This window comes from Diospyros lotus, chromosome 5, assembly GCF_014633365.1.
Source record: "Diospyros lotus cultivar Yz01 chromosome 5, ASM1463336v1, whole genome shotgun sequence".
NCBI classification, from domain to species: Eukaryota; Viridiplantae; Streptophyta; class Magnoliopsida; order Ericales; family Ebenaceae; genus Diospyros; species Diospyros lotus.
Window position 1 is genome coordinate 4720924 of NC_068342.1, and position 8490 is coordinate 4729413.

The following is an 8490-nucleotide window of genomic DNA, read 5'->3' on the forward strand; positions in this document are numbered from 1 at the left end:
TTCAAGGAGTAATAGAAGCTAAGGGGTACTTTTGTAATGTTACAAGTCATTGAAAACATCCCCATGGTATTTTGGGTAGTATTCCAAAAGAATAAAACACATTTGGGCATTTTGAAAATTTTAAGGGGTATGAATAAATAATTTTTAAGAAAATAGAGCTATAGTGTCATTTTTCAAAGATTCTTGGGGTGTTGATATAAATACTAAAACTTGGGGAATAGAAACGAAAAACTAAAACTCAATAAAGGGAGGGCCTATCTACAAAGGGCTAAATGAAATAAGAAATGACAATAAAGGGTAAAAGTGAAATTTTTAAAAAATTTACATGGCAACATGCTTCATCAATCTCTATGCTATTTCTTTCCTTTTCTTTTTTCATCCTTAGGTTAGATCTCTTCTCAAGATTCAATGGCAACATTGATTTAAGTTGAAATTGGCTATAAATTGGGACTTTTTCCCACACCCAATACACACATTTGAGACAAGAAAAATTTTTTTATAAAGAAATTGAGAAAGGGCTTTGAATTAAGAAGTTGTGAGGATGAGTTTGGTGGCTTGATGGAGTGATTTGGTGAAGCTTTAACACAGGTTCTGTCTTTATCGAAAATCAAGCATTTGTTAGAAAAATCAATCGAACAAAGAAAAAGTTGTAGTCGTAACTATCATTTTGATTGGAGAATGAATGAGAGAAAATAGGAGAAGAAAATAAGAAAAAATCAAGCAATTATAATTGCTAGTAAGGAGAAAGTTGGTAGAAAAGACAATAAAAAAACGACATGGTCTAGCACATGTATCACATGCACTAGGTCGAGGCATGTGTGATCAGTTTTTATGTAACACGTGTGTAAAAAAAAGAAAAAGATAATTTTTAAAAAAATTATAAAAAATAGAAAAAAATTACCAAAAAATAGAGAAAAACATTTGGAGAAAATAAAGTGCTTGGGAAGTGTTTGAGACTTGAAAAAAATATTTTGGGTACATTGTGGTCACAAGTGAAAAGATGGAAGACGACACCAATACAAATACAAAGGTTATCATATTTTTTCTTCCAAAATAATCGAGACGCGGGGCATAAACATTTTATTTGTATAATTGACATGAAAATATATGATTGCATAACATTATGTTGACTAATATATGATAAAATGTGAAAACTTATCTTATAGATGCCAATTTTTATTTTTTAAAAGTTTATGTGAATATTCGATCTATGGTATTTTGAATGTTGAAACATTTATTTGTATTATGAAACATATAACTCGTCTCGAAATATATTTTCTTCTATAAATATATATAATATATATATGTGTAGAAGTAACAAATGATTTGTAGAAGAAGATATTAGTTGATGATTGAGACATGAAGATAATAAATTTGTTCCTTAGGGTTTTAAAGTCTCTTACATATTTATATTCAATGTTTTAGATTTATACTCTTATTTTGTTGTATTTTGAACAAATTTATACTGTTGCTTAAATTTAACTCAGATGAATATACAAATATTGTTCGTTGAAAGTTGTATGCTTTAAATTCAATATAGAATGTATTTCATGCATTATTCTGTTTACCAGCTTTAACTTTAATTTTATTGAGGATATTATGTTAAGGGAGTAAAAAGGTAATTTTGAAAACTTTAGGATCAAAGTGTAATTATTAAAAAAATCTTAAATTCTCGAAATTATAACATGTTTGGAAAATACAATGTTACAAATAGACTTATAAATGAATCTTCAACCTCTCTAAATAGCACCACAAATCTATTGTAACACCTTTACCATTTTCAACAAAACCTATCAATCAATGGAATTAGTGGATTATCGCTTAAACTATTTTTTTTATGTACAAGAAATAAGAGATAAAAAAGATTAAAGAAAGCAAACAATTTTAAATTCCAAATCTTTAACTATCTTTTCGAACGATTGCTGGAAAACTCACTAGATAACATGATGACCATCAATAAGTTTTAGAAGTGAGAGAGGAAAAGAAGAAAGATGTGGAGATAAGAGGAGGATGAGAGAGAAGTAAATATAATTATGAAGGTAAAAGGGTTATTTTCAATGCTTTGTAATTCTTTTAACCTCAAAAGAGGTAAAGTGCTATTTTTGAAAATATAAGAGTGGTTGGTGTAATTTAGAAAAATATCAAAATGGTGTGTAGAATTTTTTCATTATTTTATCCCTTTACCATCTAAGATGGCAAAGAGACAAGAAAAACTTAGTTAGGGTTTGGATATATCACAAACCCTAAGTACGAGGTGATACATAATCAATCAACCAAAGGAAAAGCACAAGACAACTTTTGTTTCCTTTTGTCGATGGTGGAAAGAGATCAAGGATTTTTAATTGATGCAAAAAATAATAATTTGCCTACTCTAATGTTTTCTAGTACATGGTTTCTTAATGTAAAGTTTAAGTGGATTCAAATGTAAAAAAAAAAAAAAAAACTTAATGTAAAATGTCTCCAAAATTTGATAGAAGTCCTAATCTTTATATTTGAGAAAATCTTAAATATACACTACAAGAAAAAAATGTTTTACTCACAAAATTAACAAAATAATGGAAATTTCACTCTTATTTTTTGGCAACAGAAGAATTTTTGTCGCTATAGTTTGGAATGAAGAAGAATGAATTCTTGGCTAAATACTCACAAGACATTTTTGTAACAATCAATCTGTGCATATTGGATGGGATGAAGTTTGGTGGCAAAAATTTTGTCACAGTTTCTATTCAATTAGTGACAATTAAATTTGTCTTCATTGAATTAGCGACAAATACTATACAATATGTAAAATATTTTTTGCGACAAATAATTCAGCAAGAATAGATTCATTTAGTGAAGGATAGTTGTGTCATAAATACATTCATTTAGCGACAAATGTATCACTTTGATTATCCTTCACATAACTACAAATTTTGCGATGGAAATCTATCCCAAATATTAGGGAGTTTTTCTTTTAATTTAATGTATTTACAATGGAGCATCCTCAAGAAAATCTATCCCTAAACAATATACTTATATTTTATTTTTTATTTATATTATTTACAATTGATGTGTTATGGATAAAGACCCACTAAAAGAGTCAAAAAATCCAAAATAACTTTTTGAGTTAAAAATATAAACAAAAAATTATTTTCGAGGGACATGGTTGCTCAGAGACCTAAAATATCTTGGGGAGTCCAAAAAATTAATTAATTTGTTGCAAAAAAAATAGAAAGTCTCATGCTAAAATATCCTAATGGTCTTGATCATCAATGACCTTGGTACGTATCTGACCAAGGAGTATTCATTTGCATTTATTAGATAATTTTGTATACCAATTCTTATTATTTTGCATGTTAAATATGATTTTTTTTAGTGACTTGCTTAAGGAGTGGATCTCCCTGCTATTTAATGGTCGAATGTAAATCTTCCTTGATGTTAATGTTTATGTAGGTGGCCTATTAACACAACTCCTCCAACTTAGAACTAAATGATGGTATTAGAAGAAAAGGCTACGAATACAAAGATTTTGATCACATGTCATAAACACATCTTTTCTTCTTGTCCTATTAAAATCTTCTACGACAAAAAAGAAGAAATCACTAATTCATTTATAAACATCGAATCCCAATAATACTAATTATACCGTATTATTTATATTTTTATATAGAAAGAATTCATCACAAATTACAACTTTTTTTGTGACAAAATATGATATGGATGTTTAAATTTTTTTTTTCTCCAATCTAGAGATGGAACATAATGTGAAAATGTATTCTTGAGAAAATGGGTTTTGTGAGCAAAAATACCTACAAAACCAAGGGTTAGTGCAAGGATTAAATCTTAACTAAAATATCAAAAATATACAAATAATCAAAGAACTCTCTTTAGCCAATGAATGACAGTCACGAAGACTATAGATCAAGGCTTAGATTTGGGTATCCAACATCATTTAGGTAATACCAAGAATAGGACCACCAAGCTTTAATAAGCCCAACCCCCAAATCGACCACTCGCCAAACCCAATCGACTACATGGAGTAGAGTTCCACAAAAGAGTAGCAATATCACCAAGATATACGGGTAAGAGAGGAGAACCAGAGAGGGTTAAGAATCAATCAAGGAGGCGAAACAATCTTTTTTTTTTTTTTTTCAAAAGGATTGTCCATAACATATATATAGAAGGAAGTCGAGAGGTGTGGCACAAAATGGCAAGAGGGCACCGCATAAAGTGGCAAGGAAAGTCTACGCCGAGCTTGAGAGAGATAGAGAGAGAAAGCCAACAAGAAAGCATATATATATATATATATAGTGATAGCTAGGGCAAGATTAAAGGAATGGGCTGCCCATTCTTGAGCAAATGGGCTTGGGCCCATTTTTTCTCCAAAAGAATGGGTTAATAAGCTTATGGCCCAACTTCTTTAGTGGGTTGTCAATAAGTGGTGTTTGGACTTGGTTGTTACTTTAATCATAGGATGAAACCTATGAAGTTTAGACCCACCCGATCCAATCGTCACTGCCTTGGGCTTATTAGGAAACACAAACCCAACAAATCTCCACCTTGATTCCTAATAACACCAGCACACACGTGCATACACATAAATGACGAATAATGAACATACCAAGTAATTTGGAGATATTACATACCTTTACCAATATTTAGAAGAGCAAGACAACTTCTAAATTTTGCCAATAGGAGCACTTTAGTTCCCATATCTGAAGGATTATATTCTGAAAGCACTTTCTCAAGTCTAATAATATCTTGAAACACAATATCACGAATAAAGTGTAGTCTAACATCAATGTGCTTAGTGCGTTCGTGAAAAACATGATTCTTACACAGATGGATTGCATATTGACTATTTGAATAAACAGTCACATTTTTACTTAAAACACATAGTTCATTAAGTAAACCTTTAAACCATAAAGTCTCTTTGATCGCTTCCATGTCATCAATATATTTAGATTTGATGGTAGAGAGAGCAACAATATGTTAGAGTTGAGACTTCTAACTAATACAAGAATCATACAAAGTAAACACATAGGAAGATGTAGATTTCCTATTATCTTTATCACCCGTATAATCAGAATCACTAAAACCCTTAAGTTTCACACTATCAGTATAATATTTATATACTAAGCCCACATTATAAGTACCTTTCAGATATTTAAGCAACCATTTCAAAGCTTCCTAATGATTGGGATTAGGATTTGTTATAAACCTACTAAGAGTGCTAACGGCATGAGCTAAATTTGGTCTAGTACAAACCATTAAGTACATCACAGAACCAATAGTATTAGAATATGAAATTTTACTCATATATTCCTGTTGAGCCAACTTGCTCATATTAATTAAGTTTTGATGATTAACAAAAAGATAATTTTTAATATACAAATTATAGTATTTTTGGTGATCAACAAAAATAGTATTTTTCTTAAATATATTAATTATAGTACCGAATTATTTTTTATTAATTTATAAAATATTTTCATAGTATATGCATTATCAAAAAATATTATTAAAACTATTTTTTAATATATTTTTAAGATTAATTTATTAAATATTTTTTTATATCATATGTATTATCAAAAATATTATTTTCTATTAAAAATATTTTTTAAATATATTTTAGATTAATTTATATAATATTTTTATGCCATATGTATCTTAAAAAATATTTTAACAACTAAGTGTATGTGCTTGGATTTGAATCCAAGACCTCTTATAGCCCAAGCATTTCTTTTGCCAACTAGTCTACAAACTTATTTGGTTATTTGAGTGCACATATTAAATTTAAGTTATACTAAACTTCTTCTACTATAACGATCAGATTTTTGACCATTGAAAAAAGTGGCTAAAATGCCTATAAATACCACATCAAACTTATTTTTTGAGTATCCAAGTATTTACATTGTATATCCAAAGCACCTAAAAGCTCTCAAACAAAGCATTCAAGCAATCTGAGACTCTCGAAATATTATTGCACATCTATCAAAGAGTCACAAAAAAGAGGAGAAAAGTTATTCAAGTCTTCTACGACAAATCCGAACTTCTCAATTTGAGGTTACAAATTTATTTAAAAATTACTATCTTGTATAATTTGTTCTTAATTGTTTATTTGTGTTTAAGTGTGGACAAATTATTTGTAACATTTAAATTATCATTGTAGATTGTATAAGTTTCCTAGAACCGTTAAAATCTAGGTGAATCTAGTTTTCAAGGTAAACTAGAGAGAAAATTTTGGTGTTGATGGTTTTTCTAGAATCCGTTGTAATCTAGGAGTGTATCTAGTTTTCAAGGTGAGTTAGTGTGAAAATTTTGGTGTGATTAGTGGAACCCCAAGGGGTGGTTAAGACCTTGGGAGAGTGGAGTAGGTGTGTGTGAAGACACTGAACTACTATAAATTGTCTTGTGCCTCATTTATTTATTTTTGCTATATCTTGTGGCTTGCAATTTATTAATCTTAAACTCACATATACGTAGTTACAAAATCTTAATTTGTTTAAAATTAAATAACAAGAATTTAATTAAAAGAAAATAATTTATATATTCTTAAAGAAAATAATTAATCAATAATATTTATTAAAAGGGAGAAAAATTTTTAAACACTCAATTCACCATCTTCTTGAGTGGCCATACCTTAAGGGACTAACAATTCCTCTTCTTCTTTGTTAGCAGGAGATTGGTCTTTAGACAAAATGAAATGATTTGCAAGTGGTAACGAAACATGTTTGCAATCATGCACGCCAAATCTTTTTAAAACTTTTAGCACATAAGATGATTGATGCCAAAACAATAATGAATTTGATCTATCTCTTTCAATTTTTATGCATAAGATTCATATCAAATTCCTTACTTAAAGAAGTTTTTATGCCATTAATCATCTTCATGTTATGACTAATAAGGAGCATGTCATCAACATATAATAAGAGAAACACACAATCTTTATGATGCTAGAAATATAAGCAATGATCAAATTCGCATCTTTTGAAGCCAATTGAATGTATACAAGAATCAAAACGTTTGTACCATTATCTGGGAGATTGTTTCAATCTATACAAAGACTTTTCAAGAAGCACACAAAATCATGTTTCCTATTATCTTCAAAACCTCTAGGTTAAGGTATATAAATCTTTTCATCTAGATCACCATGCAAAAAAAAAAAAAAACAATTTTTACATCAAGTTGTTCAAGTTCCCAGTTAAAATATACAATTAATGCAAGTATGACATGAATGGTGGTATACTTAACAACATGCGAAAAGATTTCATTATAATAAACTCCTTCATTTTGTTTTAACCCCTTGGCTACTAATCTAGCCTTAAATCTCACAGGTTCACTCTTACTAGTACCCTCTTTAACCTTATAAATCCATTTACAACCTACAATGAACTTGTCTTTAGGTTTAGGTACTAACTCTCAAGTTTGATTTTTAGAGAAGAAACTCATCTCCTCTTTCGTTGCTTCTACCCAATCTTTAGAGTACTCACTTCTAATGGCCTCCTCATAGGTGTTTGGATCCTTATCAACTAGTTTTTGATAACTAGAATAAGCTAGGTCAACATCTGATTCTAACCTTTGAGGTAATCTACGAGGTCTTCTTTCTCTATCTCAAACTAACTGATAGTCAGACAACGATGGTTGGTTAAAGGGGTAATCTTCTAATACTTCTTCTCTTCTCTCCTCTATTACGGGTTGGCTTTGACTTTCTAACTTACTCGAGGTGGTGGGAATGTGGATACTCAATCTACTTGACTCCTCTTGGGATTTTCACTCTCATTTTCTTGTTGTTTTTCACTATTTAATTTGATATTAAACAAGGCATTTCTAATTCATTAAATGTGACATCTCTACTCAAAATAATTCTCAACCCTTTTTGGCTTCTATCCCAAAGTCTATAACCCTCGACTCCCTTAGGGTAATCTAGAAAAACACATTTCTTAGCTCTAGGTTTTAATTTTCCTTCATTTTGGTGAGAAAAAGCAGTACAACCCAAAGTTTTGAGAATAGAAGAATCAACACATTTACCTTGCCTTTTTTCATGCGGAGTGTCACCATTTAATGTAGCAAATGAAGTTAAATTAATCATATAACATGTAGTCATGACAGTTTTATCCCAAAGAAATTTAAGAATGTTAAAACTAATCATCATGCATCTCACCTTGTCAAGTAGAGTCCTATTCATCCTTTCTACCACCCTATTTTGCTGGGGGTGAAAGGAGCAGTCTTATGCTTTGTGATTCCACATTTTTTACATAAATTATCAAAGTTAACATTGCAAAATTCAAAATCATTATTAATTCTAAGATATTTTATCTTTTTACCTATATGATTCTCCACATGAGTTTTCTAATTTTTAAAACTCTTAAAAGTTTCAAATTTATCTTTTAGAAGACACACCCAAACCTTTCTAGAGAAATCATCAATAATAGGCATGAAATATTTATTACCACCAGATGTGGGATTTGCAACCGGTCCTCATAGGTCTAAATGAATATATTCTAAGACCCT